The sequence below is a fragment of the Nasonia vitripennis genome, chromosome 1 (genome assembly GCF_009193385.2).
Source record: "Nasonia vitripennis strain AsymCx chromosome 1, Nvit_psr_1.1, whole genome shotgun sequence".
Classification (NCBI taxonomy): domain Eukaryota; kingdom Metazoa; phylum Arthropoda; class Insecta; order Hymenoptera; family Pteromalidae; genus Nasonia; species Nasonia vitripennis.
The window spans coordinates 29,386,490-29,401,823 of record NC_045757.1 but is presented as its reverse complement, the minus strand read 5'-3'; the positions used below and the strand labels follow the sequence as shown (position 1 = coordinate 29,401,823).

Here is a 15,334-nt window from a genome sequence, read left to right as displayed (position 1 = left end):
CTCTCTTCGGGGGGTAGCGCGGCCATAACTCATACCGAAATATTCGCCTACATTCTGGGCCGTTGCCGGCGCGAGCGCGATATACACGTCAGCAGGAAAGGGGGCCAACTTTATTCGAGCGCCGCCGCCGCGGTGACGTGCAATATGCACGCGATGCACGCAAAGCTCTGGTACACACTTACATACACACACACACACAAACGTGCTAGGCGAGTTTTGAGATGAACGCGGAAGCGGTCGAGTGCTGAAAGTATGGGGCGGGAGAGGAATTTTGCGGATAAGGGGCTGTGCTATTGGTGAGAAGAATTTTTTGAGGGTGGATATATGCGATTGTGCAATAGAAGTTTCTGGAGAAACAATGCGAGATAGACTTTTTACAGGATTTTACGAGGATACGTTGCACAAACCGCCGTTGAACGCGAGCCTAACTTTCTGATATCCAGCATTATAATATATATATAACTATCCGATACTCCGACGCCGATACCCGCTGCGATATGGTTCGCGAGAGAGAGAGAGAGAGAGAGAGAGAGAGAGAGAGAGAGAGAGAGAGAGAAAGAGGCAAATGAGTCACGTTTTATTCGTTTTCAGAATAGACGACTCGTAAGTTTCGTTTTCCATGGAGTGTAATATACAGTTAAATCACTGATCGAGACGAGCCGTTAATCACGGCACTAGCTGCGCCCTTTTTTCTCGAAATATCGAAAAAAATCCCGTAAACTCGAAAAATTATCACGTCATTAGCATAGAAACAACTCTCCCCGGCACGTAACGCCGCCCGTCGAACTCGAGCTCGTTAATAAATAATCGCTGTTTATAGGATAGCCTTAATAATAAACCAGCCGGTGGATTGACGTCGTGTGGTAGTATACAGAGTGCGGCCTCGCAATTAACTCGAGGAAAAAAGTCCGGGTATCAGATAATACACTTCGAGGGAAAATCGCATAATAAGAGCATACCGCGCAAACCTGATTTTCCAGCGAGATTGTATACAGCCGCCGCGCGCGCATACTTTTCCTAACGGACATACTAGATTATCGATTTATAATGTCCCCGCGCAAGCTTTCATCAACAATGTTCGGACCTGTGTCTTACATGCATAATGTCACATTTTCCGATTGTTTCAACTTAAATGTAATATAGCACGTACAGTAGTTCGGAAATTAATCAGCATCGTATCTCCGCCGGGCGATCCGCGTCTGACACACACGAGAGTCAGTCGGAGCGGAAAGATGATCGCGCGCGTAGCGGAATTATAGAGGGGCCTCTGGTATCAAAGGCGAATCGAAGGAGAATTAGAGAAGGAAGTAGCATATAACGCGCCGGGCCACTGCCGTATATGCTGTACACGGTGGTTGGTCGCTCTGCCTAGTAGTGTGTAGGGAGATAGCAGCGGCAGAGGAGGGCACGTAAGACAGAGAGAGAAGTCGAGGGCACTTTGCGAAAGGAAGGTATAAAGAGGGCAAAGCGGAGAGAGAGAGGAGGGGAGAGCCCCAGCCGAGCCATGAATTATGCAGTTTGCTCGAGGCTAGGACTTATATACACCGGTGGGGAGAAAGACAGAGAGAAGAGAGAGAGGGAGAGAGAGAGAGAGAGAATAAGAGAAAGAGAGAGAGAGAGAGAGAGAGAGAGAGAGAGAGAGAGAATAAGAGAAAGAGAGATTCAGTTGGTAGTGGTATAGAGCAAGTGCAGCGGCCGAGTAAAGGTAGATACACGCGCGAGAGCTCGGGAGAGAGAGAGAGAGAGAGAGAGAGAGACAAAACGTTTTCGCTGTCGCGCTCGTTGTTTAAGATAGTTGTCGCGCTAGGCTCACTCTCTCTGGAACACAGTTGATTTTCACGGCTCGACTGCGCTCTGTGGATTTATTGTTTTTGCGGAGCAATATTCTTCGCCGATTCTCTATAGAAGTTATACCGTCGCTTATATAGCTACGAGCCTCTACATCAATGTCTATAGCTTCGCGCCTCCGCACCACGGACAATAAAAATACAAGAAAAAAAGCCCACGTATTAAATAACACAAACGCAGAAATTGAAGTGTAATATCTCTCGACCCAAATCCCCAAGTCCATATAAACACATCTACCTTCAATCGCAAATCCCCGACAACGAGCTAATCTCGCGCAGAGACTATCATCGCTGGCGTAATCAAAACCGATCCCACAACCGCAGCAACAGCGCGAGAAAAGCCGCACACACATACCGATCGAAAATTTTCATACCGTCACGCGCAACAGCAGCAGCAGCCCGCTTCGAATGCATGCCTCGGAGAGAAGTTCTCTCGAGCTCTCTGTGTCTCTTACGTCACAATGTGCAGTAGCGTTGTTTGCCTTTCACTCTTTTTCGCGCCGAGATTTACTCAGGTGCATGCACAGCCTTATATACATTCTTTTCTTCGCGTTCACGTTTTATCCCGCGCGCTGAAATGGAAATCGGTCGAGTGAACTGCGCGCGCGGGGCTGATGAACCGGGGGAGATTACGAAAATCGAAATGGACTTTTAAGGTACATCGGATACGACTCTCCAAGCGATTTCTCGCGTCCACCTGATAATTGGGGATTTCTTCGTTTCTCCTTAGCTCGAGAAATACTTTCGGCTTTATATATATATATACGTAACTTCGAAACCAATCAGTCGGGTGAACCAGCGCTGAAACAAAAAGCAGCTCGCGGCAAGAGAGCAAAAAGCTACAGGGAAACGACGATACTCTCGTCGATTTTCCATAGAACCGCGAGCGCGCGATATCCTCGAGAAGTCGTCTCGAGGGCCGATGCGAGAGAGGGCAGGAATTACGCCGGCGAGTCTCGCTCCCTTTTCAATCAGCGGAGCTGCAGCGAATCTCAATTTCGGACTGTGCTCTCTTCTCCTTATAGCTGGCCATTCCTTGGCCGAATTCATCCGACGGCTCTCTACGTGATGACGCGACGCCGGCCGATGGAAACTAGGTGCCGAGGGAAATTTTTCTGATGCGAGAGGGTCGTTTATATTCCAAGGGCTCTCTCTCTCTCTCTCTTACTCTACTTTACGGATATTGAAACTTTTAGAGAGAGTATTATACGTTCGGATTTGGATTAATCAGAACATATATACCTGTATACGAATATTGCCCGGGAAAGAATAATAGTCGCAGTCGAGCTGCTGAATTAGATCGTCCCTGTGTATAGAGATTAGCACACCCGCGCGGGAGCTGTTGCGGTCGTGTTTTGGGGCGAGAAGCTGACGCTCTCCGTTGGGCCGAATTAATCAAAAGTCCAGTCGAATATCATAACGCTTCCCAATCCGTTCGCTCGGGCGAGCGGAAGATCGAATCTCGGGTTAATTAGCGTCATTGAATGCCTCCGCAGACCTTCTGTCCCTCTCGCTCGTTCCAGCTCGTGTACACGCGCGAGCTATAGCTCTATATAATATACTCGACACAAAGAGTCCAGCCGCGTCTATATCGATATCAATTTTTTACCGGCTTTCATTGATTTGAAATTCAAACGCATCGATCCGATGCGGAGCGGTAGCGTTGCACATTTAATTACAAGCGCGAGAGAGAGACGCAGTCCTCTGCCATATTGACTTATAGCCGCGCATTTACATTCCGGGCCGAACATTGTGTCGACCGGCTTTTACGATTCGCAATTTAATCCCAGTCGTCGGCTCTGTGCGTATGTGTGCATCACTTCGGCGGACGTGACTTCGTCTTCTCCGAGAGAATAGAGAGAGAGAGAGAGAGAGAGAGAGAGAGAGAGAGAGAGAGAGAGAGAGAGAGAGAGAGAGAGTAAAAGCGGTGGTAGTGATATCCAGACGGTCGTTACGTCGGAGAACATGTTGATTAACTCATTGATTTTGGAAACGCGAATACAGCCGAATTTTCACGGCTATTTTCGCGCGAGATAGCGCAAAGAGGTTATCAACAAAATATACGAGGCTATATTCCCTATGCTTTTACAGCCTATATGACCCACATCGCTTCCATCCGCTAAAACCCCGGGCTCGCAGCGCTTCGTCCTAGTTTAAAACGCAGCGATATCCCCCTGAATTAACAGCGTAAACTCGTCGAAAAGCATCGGGAAAATCGTCGCTCGAGCTTATGGTTTTACGAGCTAAAGCCAGTATCGTCGGTCTGCTCTGATTAGATCACATACACAGGCAGGCAGTTCCATCCCGACAGCATATATATACACTCCCGCGTGGATCCAGATAATGCGCTACTCGCGCTCGGACAGGGATTCGTGACCGAGAGCAGGATTTCGCGAGGAGTTTCTTCGTCCCTTTTCGCCGAATGGATCGTGTCGACGAGGAGCTGCACGCCGGAGTCGTGTTTCACGAGGCTCATAAGCGGTTTGGCTAGTTGCGCGCGCGGTTGTATTCGTATAGAGAGAGGAAAGCGTTATTGCATTTTGTTTTCGATTGTTTTAGAGGACGATGGAAACTGTTGCGGCTTACGTGTCTATGTAGGGCTCAGCGATGACTCGAGCCTCATAACTCACCTGCAACAGAGAGAAAAAATGAATTGGATTAATTCGACTGCGCTTATCGCAAGCATATGCTAATTTATGTATATTATTTGTCTCTCGTCGAGAAACTCTCGAATCTGCACGCGTGGGTCAATAATTAATTAACTCCTTCAATTAACTTATATCCCAAATAAAAGCCGAGGCTTTTAATTTCGTATCTCTCGAAGGCTTCATGAAGCGTATAATGTGCATTTATCGAGCTACAGTGCGCGCGAAAGCGATACAGTTCAAAAATTACCGCAATCAATCACCCGCTGTACATGTACTCCCACCCGAAATCCCGACAATTTTCCCCCTCGGCAACTTTCAAGACCCGCCGTGAAAACCAGACGAATCTCTCTTGTGCTGCACACACAGAACGCCGTGTGGCTTTTTTGCAGCGCGTGAAATGCTTAATCGTCTACTCGAAAGGCGAACTTTCGAGCAACAGCAGGTTCTCGCGCGGGGAGCTGATGACAAAGCAGATATACGGAGGACGAGCCGAAAACCGGCTGCTATGCTGCCGCCGAATCGGGAGCGATTAATTATATCGGCAAATAACGACCCGCAGGGTTCCTCATCTCACTCTCGCGTGTGCTGCATGTTCGTGGCGAGACTGTTTATTATACGCGCGGTGAGATGATTGGAAGAAAGTCAAGGTGAACGAAAGGGTTTTTGGGGATAACAGGTGTTGGAAGAAAGAGAATTTACGCAAGTTGAATCGCGATGCGAATCTCTCCCCTGAACTTAGTTCTTCCGAAGAAGTGGCATCAGCCGCAGCCGTATAAAAGTAACTTTGCGTATAATACAGCGATGCAGCAGGAGTATAATAAAAAGCCTTCTTCCTTTCAGCGCATCGGCCAAAGTCGCGCAACCTCAAAACCTTCCCGGTATATCGAGAGGAGAGAGACTTCACCAGGCGGTTTTTGCCAGGCTCTATACCTCGAAGTATCGGAACGAGAAGAAACAGCGGCGAACAAAAGGGGTAAAGACCGGATGAAAGTGGAAAGTCCGCCCTTTCGAGTCTTCGATCGCGTCTCCTCCGCAAGATTGTTTCATACCTCGTCTCCCTTCTCTCTTTTTTCTCCAAATCGTTTATCAATATTTTCCGCGATGCTGAGAGCGGACACAAAGAAGCTCGAGAGACGGAAGAGTGATTGCGGAAGAGGTGTATATCGCGCGGGTGTGTACGTTTCGCCGAGGCGACAGATTCGCCAGCGTATAACAACGACGTGGGGAATTTCAAAGTGAGAGATAGCGAGGACGAGATTCTTCGATAGAAAAGTTTTTTTTCTCTCTCTCCTATACAACAGCGATGAAACTAATTCTCTATAAACGTAGAGGGAAAAAAACGAGAGCAGAAAGACCGTAAAAGTAGAGTATAACGTAGGCGCAGCATCGGGTAGGATTCATGGGACTCTCTCGGCTCTCCGCCTAGCGTATAGAAGAAATTTATTACGATCTGGGACAGTTTTCTCATTGAAAAAGTAACAATGAAGAAGCGGCCCTCGGAAAACGCACCTCTACTCGGGGGTAGGGAGAGATTATGCACGTATCATCGCGTAAAATAAAAAGAGAGAGAGAGAGAGAGAGAGAGAGAAAGAGAGCAGATCTTCCGAAGATGTACGGCGAAAAAAGAGAGGAGGCAAAGTAGGAGAAGGACAAAGTAAAATAGAAAGAGATAGAGCTGCGCGCACTCTCTCGCGCTAGTTCAGAGCGAGCGCAGAGGAAACTTTCCCGTCAGAGACCTTTCAGACGAAAAGTGTGTGGCGGCGGACGCCTACCATATCCCTCTTTCTCTCTCTCTCTCTCTCTCTCTTTCTCTCTACTCCGGCAGCTAGTGGTGCGGGAAGTTCGAACAAGGGAATGCTTTTGCATCGGTATACGGCTCTGTGAAACGAGCCAAAAAATAAGGCGGAACATCGTAGCGAGCGCGATGATAAAAAAAAGAGGAGAAGAAGGTGCTCTCTCTCTCTCTCTAACAAGTGCAAGAGAGAGAGAGAGAGAGAGAGAGAGAGAGAGAGAGACGTGCCGAGAAGACGATCGGAATATCGTTTCACGCGCGAGAGGTGCACACGCGTTGCGCGGGATAGATTTTTCGCTGAGAGGGAGCGACTTTCTCGAGAGGCGGATCCTTTTCTGGCGTGTTATCGGAAAAAATGAGAAACAATGGCGTGATTTTTTAGCTTCTGATGGTGCTAAATTTTTTATTGTAAACGATGAGAGCGTGTGCTTGAGTGTGTATACGGAGGAGGACGATGACACGAGAGACTAATCTTACAGTGTAAACAGTAACCTGAATTTTCCAGTCGTCGCAGCGCGTTTTCTTTGATAATTCTACAAACAAACCATACGGGCACCTACAGTGGATAATATATTACCCCGAGAGATGCGCCGTTTATTTACACACGATCGGATGCGTAGCCGCATGATTCCCTCCGTCTCTTTTTAAGAGTTCAAGCACACTCAGTGAGTCAAAGAAGAAAAAAAGGTCCATCATTGTTTACCCACAGCAGAGATTCCTATCTCCAGATACAGATAAATAATCACCTCGACTCGCTCGCAAAACGGAATAATCGAAACTAGTTTCTCTCAAGGCGCGCAGCGTTTCCGGCCTCGTATTAGTCGCCGCGCCGATAAATTATTATCGCGGACCTCTCTCCGCGCGCTTGGCACGTAACTATCCGTCGAATATTAATCGGCGTAGGGAAAAACCGGTGTGCATATAGGTATGCCGTGTGTGTACGGAGCGTTTGACGCCGCGGCCATGCGGAAATCAAAGCTCGAGAGCCGTCACACCCACGCGTTCTCTTCTGGGGTTCTCTACACGCCGTGCGTGAGTCGCCCTCTCTTTCCCTCTCTCTTAGCAAAGGCTGTAATGAAGGATTTCGCAATTTTGGGGAGCTGCGAAGTTGCGCGCTTTGATGTGAGTGAGAGAGAGAGAGAGAGAGAGAGCTCGTATATAGTCGCACCTTTGACACGAGAGCGAGTTTTCTAGCCGATTTGTCATTATTGGGGGTCCTGTATGTGACTTTTACCTTCCTTTTTTCCGAGGCTGCGCACTGCAGCCAGGGGAAGAGAACTGATCGATTTCCAAGTGGTCGGGAAAGCCGTTGGATGGGGGATTCTCTTCCTTTTTTTTATCGAGGGGCTGTGGAATTTGAATTCGAGGTGGAGGTATTTATTGTTGAGAGAGAGAGAGAGAGAGAGAGAGAGAGAGAGAGAGAGAGAGAGACAGACAGAGAGGAGTGCGATGAGCTGCTTTTTGTTCAAACTCGTGTACTGTTTGATGTGTGAGACAAGAGCCTCGTTGTTTCACAGCGTCATGAAACATTTCAATCGAGCGAATTTTTATGGTCGACACCGTGCGAGGCGCAGATATGATAGAGAAATAATATTTACGATAGCCCTCGTAAACGCTATCTGCCGTGAGTCATTGCCGAGTTGTAAAATCAACTTTAGATTCTCTCAATGAGCTGCTGCACACACACAGTCGAGTAATTCGCGCTTCGACGCGATGTATCATTAATGGCACTCGTGTATCCTGATAAGTATGTCATTTCATAAATGCTTTCCACAAAAGGCGCCGGTAATAATTTTATTTTTAATTAATTTTTAGTGGCCATCGTTCCAATATCGCCCATCGCAAATTAGCATAACGCGGTGAAATTAAATTTTAAAACATCCATCGAGCAATCTCTAACAAATAATTTTGAGTAATTAGCTCTCTCGACTGGTTGCCAGTGACGGCCGATGAAACAGCGACGGATAAGTATCAATTTCATTAAATCCTCTCGTGCGCAACGCAATTAAAACACATAAGCGCCAACTTTGGACTACAGCACACGTGAGCGTATACACATACACGATATATAAAAGCGAGCTGCGAAAGAGGCAGCTCCGCCCAGACGCACACTTTAAAATTCAATCGCCGAAATCTCAAACTTTCCCTCTTGTCGCGTCGACGACGTCGAGGAGGAGGACGACGACGACACAAAGCCTCGGCGCAAAAAAGTGGATGAGGCGAGCTTAGAGATTCACGCCCGCGACACATCGCTACGGCGAACCTTTTTCCGCCTCCTCCTTCGGTAAACGCCGACGGGGTAGAGAAAGAAGCGCAAACACGAGGCAGTAGTTTGAAAAAATTCAGTAAAGTCATCGTCGACGACGGGTTACATTACAATAATGTCGCACTATCGCATTCCGTGTAATATAGAAAAAAGTGTAACAGCGCAAATAGCGCCGCGATCGGCGATAAAAAGCAGCCATACACGGTCGAAAAGACAAAGCAAAGAGAGGATGTGTAAACGCACGGGCGACTCTAATCCGTCGGAGGGTCGCCGTCGCCGACGTCGTCTCTCACGCGAGGTTGCAGCAGCCGGTCTTTCTCCAGCTCTCGACGGGTAAATATTTAGGAATTTTTCAAGAGGGCCCCAAGTGCCTAAGAAAACAGTTTACACTCGTAGAGTCAGTGCGCTCTCTCGCGCGCGGCGCAGCAACGGCTTTTCCCTTTATAGCTTCTTTTCTCTCTTTCTTTTACTATGAATTTTTCGTTTGTGATTACGAATGTTTGTTGACGCTCCGCTTAAGAAAGTACAGCATTGCGACGAGCCTGGGAACTTTATTCCCGTTTCTCCTAATTGTTCGCTGCGTTTAGGTCGACGAAAGGGGTAAATTTGAATATTATTATTACTATCGGCCGACTTTGACAGTACAACGAAGATCTCGTTCGGATTTGCAGATCGTTAAGAGGAGCTGTGCTCTCTCGAGCAAAATAGACAAACAATACTCGAAACTCGTGTATTTGACTTTGCTCTCGGTGCCGCTCTGCGCTCCGCACATGCCGACGAGGCCAGACAGTCCTCTATCTCTCTCCCACGAAATCCTAGAGAGTCGCGCTATTCTCGGAAGATCCGCGTTCAAACATCCTGCTTTTGGCGAGAGAAAAAGTCGGCCCCGATCGCGTGAGACGTACGCGAAGTTTATTACACTTGGATTATACGATTCTGATAAAGTGTTTATCTTTCGATCCCTTTTTATGGAGCGGACGTAACGATTACGCTGTACACGCGAAAAATTTATAATCTCTCGTACGCACCGAATCGAAATTCCATTTTACCCATTGTCAGCGAACGATCATTGACGTTTTAATCGCGCGGCGCTGATTTATGGAAACACGAGACGCGCAGCACTACCACCTTATTCTTTCCTGAAGACTGTACGCGCGAAATATATATCTTCCTTAATTCATCCGCGCAATTTATCAGCCGCAACTGCGAAATTGAATCCCGCGACGTAAAACAGCCCTAAATTATAATAAATCGCTTTATAAGTATACATATATCTATATACATGCGCGCTCGAAATCCCCGCTTAGCGAAAAAGCATACACACAATAATTGCGCCGGAGGCGACGCGACCTTCCCGAGCGAGAGGAGAATAATTTACGCAAAACCGAAGCGCTCCTGCAAGCGGCTTGATTGCGATATATATTGTGTGTCCCTTAATAATCCGCCGTCGCCGCCGCCGCGAAAATCCTTTATTTATATGCCGAGTCGCGTCGCGGAATTCACAATGCCGCCCTCTCTCTCTCTTTCCCCGAAAATCCTCGATATCAAAGCAAAGACGCGTATAATTTATTAGCCGAAAACGTAAAACTCAAAGCTCTCGCGCGCAAAAAGGGGAGAATCGCGCAGAGGGTGTATAGAGAGCCCAGACGAGATCGTTCGCGAAGCAATCAAAAGCCGCGAGCGCGCTTTCTTATACGCGGCGTATAGCTTTACGCATTCGTAAATGTTTTTATCGGCTGTTCTCGCGTAAATTATACCCCGGCGTGGATTGGTCACGCCGTGGAGTTTTTATCATCTTTCTCGCGCGCACTTTTACAGCTTTGTGGCGTAATTTGCGATTTTATCGTCCGTTCTGTGATTTGACGAGCGTTATATACTCTGATTATTATTACAGCGTTATTGCAATCTTTTCTTTCAGACGCTATGAGAAAAAAAAGGAGAAAAAAATACACTCGGCAAAGCTGACTCCACCTCTACCCCCGCAGACACAACGGTCGCTAATTCCTTGACGGATCGTCGTCGTAATTTTTAAAGTTCGTTATACGGCGCCAGTGAAAAGAAGAAGAAGCAGCAGCAACAGCAGAGGAGAAGAAGAACAGGGCAAAGGTTACGACGAGTCAGACACTGTCGGTGTATTTTATACTTTGGAGGGACGACTCTCGCGAAAGCTCATTACGCCGCTGTTGCGCTACTGAGGAGAGAAGCGAGCGAACCGAGCCCGCGGGCGAATCTTGATCCCTCATTCATCGCGCGCCGCAGAGAATCGTAGCACGCGTACGTGAGTAAGTTCGAAAGTTGAGCTGCTGCTGCTGTTTGAGTGCTTTGAAGTTCGTGAGATATACTTTTAAAGGAGACGCTATTGTGGCTTCGATTTTCGTACTCGTACGTAAATAAACTCAGCCGGCGTGAAATGGCCCCGAATCGACGTAATTTCCATGTCCAACGAATCCGTCCCGATCTCCAATAGCCGCAAACTGCAGCGGCCCGCGTAATCTTCGATATACACGTAAGCTTGGCGCGCGAAATAAATCATCGGCGTATACACGACACCGCGTACAAGCCAATAGTAAATAATCCAAAAGGGCATCGGCGACGGCAGAGAAAACAATAAATTGCCCTCGCTCGCTTCATTTCACTTTCTCTCTCTTCTCCGCGCGGCGCGACTTCATCCACTGTGTACGCGGCGGCTGCATCGGAGAAAATAAATCGCGAGTTTGCGTTTATTTATGGCGAGGGATGTACCGAGGCCGCTTCGAATAATTCTCTTTGACGAGTAGAAGGAGGAGGAGAGGAGGCAGTTTTTTTCCTCGCGTGCTCTGGGAGTTTCTTTATGTGCAGCAGACGGAGAGACGAGGGGGAGTGTGCAGTTGGTTTTGGGAGGCGAGAGGAAAAAATTAAGTCGTTGATTGGTTTTTTGATTGCTTTCGAGAACGGCGGTAAGTATAGTAATACAGTCGACGATTGAGACGGAAGGAAATTTTCAGTTGCACTTGGAGTTCGTCACTTTACACTGTGGGCCGTAGCACGGCGTTGTACGTAGAATTTCGAAAACAAAGGTCTCGGTCAACTCACCGTGTGCGATCACCAGCTCATCTCCTCGACACACACTAGCTGACTATAACGTACTGCACTGTCACAATATAAATCGCGTATCACTAACCATACCACCACAACAACATCATCATCTCACAATTCTTAGTATCACCGAAAATCATTTCTCCCCTGTTACTCGTTCACGAGCGTCATCTTCGGAAAGCACACTCCGGCGAAGGGCGAAAAAACAATTCACATCCGATCGCTGATATCCATACGCAATAATAAATCGCGCTCGCGTCACGTGGTCGCGGCCGCGCAGACTTTCGATCGTCAATGAACCCTCGACCGCGTCCGCCGCCGCACTGCTCGTTAAAGCGGATCATCTAGCCGAGCGAGGCTCTCCTTCTCTCTCTCCCTCGGCGGCGGCGGCGCAGGAGAGAGGGATGACACTTCGCTGCGCGCCAGCTGCTGCCGTGTACTATACGCAGCTGCGATGAAGGGAGGGGGGACTACGGCGACTTGACTCGGACGCCCCCTGGTCGCGGTGCAGTGCGCGAGGCTTTCTTTTTCGAAAGAGCGAGCGAGCGAGAGAGAAAGAAACGTTCATTCAGTTTGTGGCGATCGCGCTCGCGGACGTGAGGTGTGTCTGTGTGTCTGGAGGCTCTCTTCCTATGCAGATGATTTTTATTGAGCTCGCTGCTGATTTATGCACCGGGGGTGGGGGAGTTTCAATTTTGGTGATTGATGGCTCGAGGTTCGAATTTTAATGATTTTTTTAGTGTCGGCTTGTTGCGCTGGACTGGATTGATTTAATTTTTGAAAAAGTACACGTCGATCACCGGAGCAATCGATTTTGTTTTCGAAGACGGAACTCTGCAGCTGTACACAGTGTATGTGGATGGGTCGGGACAAACAACGAGTACAAGATATACGGAAAAACTTCGGGGTGCATATAACCCAGTGGCGAAACGTCGAGATCTGGACCATATTTACTGGCGCGATAAATTCACCCGTCTGTGCGTGAAATCCGTGGATTGGGCTGCTCCTTTATCCGAGGGCCGGTAAACAAGTTAAACCAGATTAGATCCGTGACGCTGCGGCTCTCGCTCTCCGGCGAAGAGAGGAATTCCGGTATTGATTCGTCTAATTGTGGAAGCTTTGAAAATCCAGGGAGAAAGTGCAAAGAGCAGCGCGGAGAATTCGAAAAGGTCGGGAGGACGGGAAATAAAAAAGAGGGGCAACGAGAGAAAGAGCTTGAAGGGTTTGCCAAGTAAGAAGGAGAGGAGCAGAACGCAGGAAATTCTGCCATTGAGCTTCATCTTCTCGAGTGGAGTCATTACTTTCTTTGGTCGACTGGTGTACTACTACTACTACTACTGCTGCTGCTGCTGCTGCCGAGACGGTTCGCTCTCTTGTAAACATCCCCTTGGCGTTATCTCTCGCTTTCTATTCTCCCGAATAAGAGATATTACCTTTACCTACACAGCGGCTCGCTTTTCAATCGGCAGATGTGCCGAAGTCGCTCTGATTGTTCATACACACATGTACGCATAGGATTACGGAATATGGAAAACCGTCGGGCTTTGAAGAGCGAATATCGTTTCGATTGGAAAAAATCGCAGCAGTCGGATTAAATTAATCTCTCTCAAAAGTTGCGCGAGTGCTCATGTTATATATAATGTTTTTTTATTAATACGAATATGCGCGAACGCGAAAAATCGCATTTTCAAGCGTCAGCACGTTGTCGAGTATAACACTGCAGTTTACATGACGAATCAAAACACGGACAGCTAGCAAGGAAAAAAAGAGGAAAAAAAAATAATAAAGTGGCAAATCGGCATCGCGCGCACACGAGTCAATTGTTTCGACTTGCTCAGTTGGAGTGTCATTTTGAAGCATCGCGAGAGCAAACTGCGATAAAGAAAAATGCGAAACGAGAGCGAACAACAAAACAAAAAAACGAGGGAGAGAGACAGAAAAAAAAGAATCGAGAAACGCGCGTATGTGCACATTTCTGCTTGTCAATTCCGAAAGGGGGGCGGCGCGGCCGGAATTCGATTGGCCAAATTTTTTTGCGCTCGCGCTTGATATCGACATGTTTGAAATATCAGTCCAGCGCGCTGATTGTTGTTGATAGGCGTCATCGTACGTGCTTCACGGGTAATCCAAGAGATTTCTATCTCTCGCCATTTGTACAGCGCACACGCTGCCGGTTTTCATTCAACGCTGCAGCAGCGCGAGCTTTTGTCCGCGAAAGATGTGTATTGGCATTTGTCGTTCTTCATTCGACGACGGAAATATGGACGGGCGCGCGCTTTTGTTGTTTAATAATATTTATACGGATATTTATACGGAGTGCTTTTAAAGCGTTTGTTTTCCCTGGCAATCGTCGGATTCCGCACAATTAAAACGTCCGCGCTAGCCAGCATCTTTTTTTCGGAAAAACCGATGTTGCTTGAGTAAAGAGAGACAGGAATGTGTCAAGTGCCGCCGCCGCTGCTGGTATCAAATGTTTTTTTTGTCAGAAAAATTCGAGAGTGGTAATTTTCCCAGGCTTGAGTTTCGAGAGCTTGCGGAATTCCGCGAGCAACTTTGTGTAATTCGTTTCTACGAATCGGATTCAAACGGTTATATATACCGAGCGTCTCTCGCCTCTTATAATATTAATCGAAATTTCTCTTCATTACGTAATTCCTCTCTCTCTCTCTCTCTCTCTCTCTCTCTCTCTCTCTCTCTCTCTCTCTCTCTCTCTCTCCGGCCTCGTCATCCCCTCGGCATAATCGCAAAGCACATAATTTTCCCGTGTATACTTAATTCCTCTCGCTACTCCACTTTACCCATCCCCGTATCCCTCAAAGTCTCTCTCTCGCTCTCGAGGTATCTCCCGCTCGCATATCTCCGATATTTCGCGGGACGCACGTATAGGGCATTGTCGTGTCTTGCGAGTAGCAGCAGCAGGCAGTTATGCTATATACCGAAGCTGCTCCGGCGAATAATCGAGCGCGAGCTTCTGTTCTGCCGCTAGACGTGTATACATATAGATATACGTATGTAGAGCGAGAACAGCTTAGAGAGAGAGAGAGAGAGAGAGAGAGAGAGAGAGAGAGAGAGAGAGAGAGAGCATGCCGGCGCGCGTTATTGTTGCCTCGCCGTTAGTGCCTCGATACTCGGGATAATGGCTGTATCTTAGTTGATTCGGACGATTATTGTTGCTGTGTCAACGACTTTGTACATAGTTTATTTAGTGAAATTCATAATGGATTGCTCTAATTCTCATTCTCTTCTCTCTCGGAGATATACGCGTATGTGTAACGTTTTAAGTAATGTACTCGCGCGTCTGGTATCGCTTTCCCTTGTTCCGCCGCATAGAGACGATAGAAAGAGCGATTCCAAGCAGCCGAGAGAACTGTCGTACACCGCATGCGGGCCCGTATGTACGCTTCGCGCCCAGATGTGTATAGCTATATACAGGTATGCGGCGCAGGTAGAGAGAGAGAGAGAGAGAGAGAGAGAGAGAGAGAGAGAGAGACGCGAATGACGGGTATTCGAGCGAACGCCGACCAATCAGGTTGATTGGCCCACCGATATTTACATTTCTGCGGGAGAGAGACAGACAACAAAGAGCTATATGTATATATATATATATATATATATATATATATATATATATATATATATATATATATATATATATATATATATATATATATATGGCGGAGAAAGACAATGGGGCGTCGAGAGAGAG

At 47.6% G+C, this 15,334-nt stretch overlaps 1 protein-coding gene across 4 annotated transcripts in view; it reads right to left on the bottom strand.

Moving 5' to 3' along the window:
• The window catches only part of LOC100117854 (discoidin domain-containing receptor 2), a 128,610-nt gene that overhangs the window by 38,857 nt on the left and 74,419 nt on the right, over positions 1–15,334 (bottom strand). For 2 of the 4 annotated variants that reach the window (XM_031920842.2, XM_031920845.2), the window contains exon 1: positions 11,626–11,960. The exons of 1 other annotated variant lie outside the window; for it this stretch is intronic. The gene's annotated coding sequence lies outside the window, so the exon portion shown is untranslated. Of the gene's footprint in view, positions 1–4,433; positions 4,456–11,625; positions 11,961–15,334 lie in introns of those variants that run through there. One more of the 4 variants, XM_031920844.2, reaches the window with a different exon arrangement.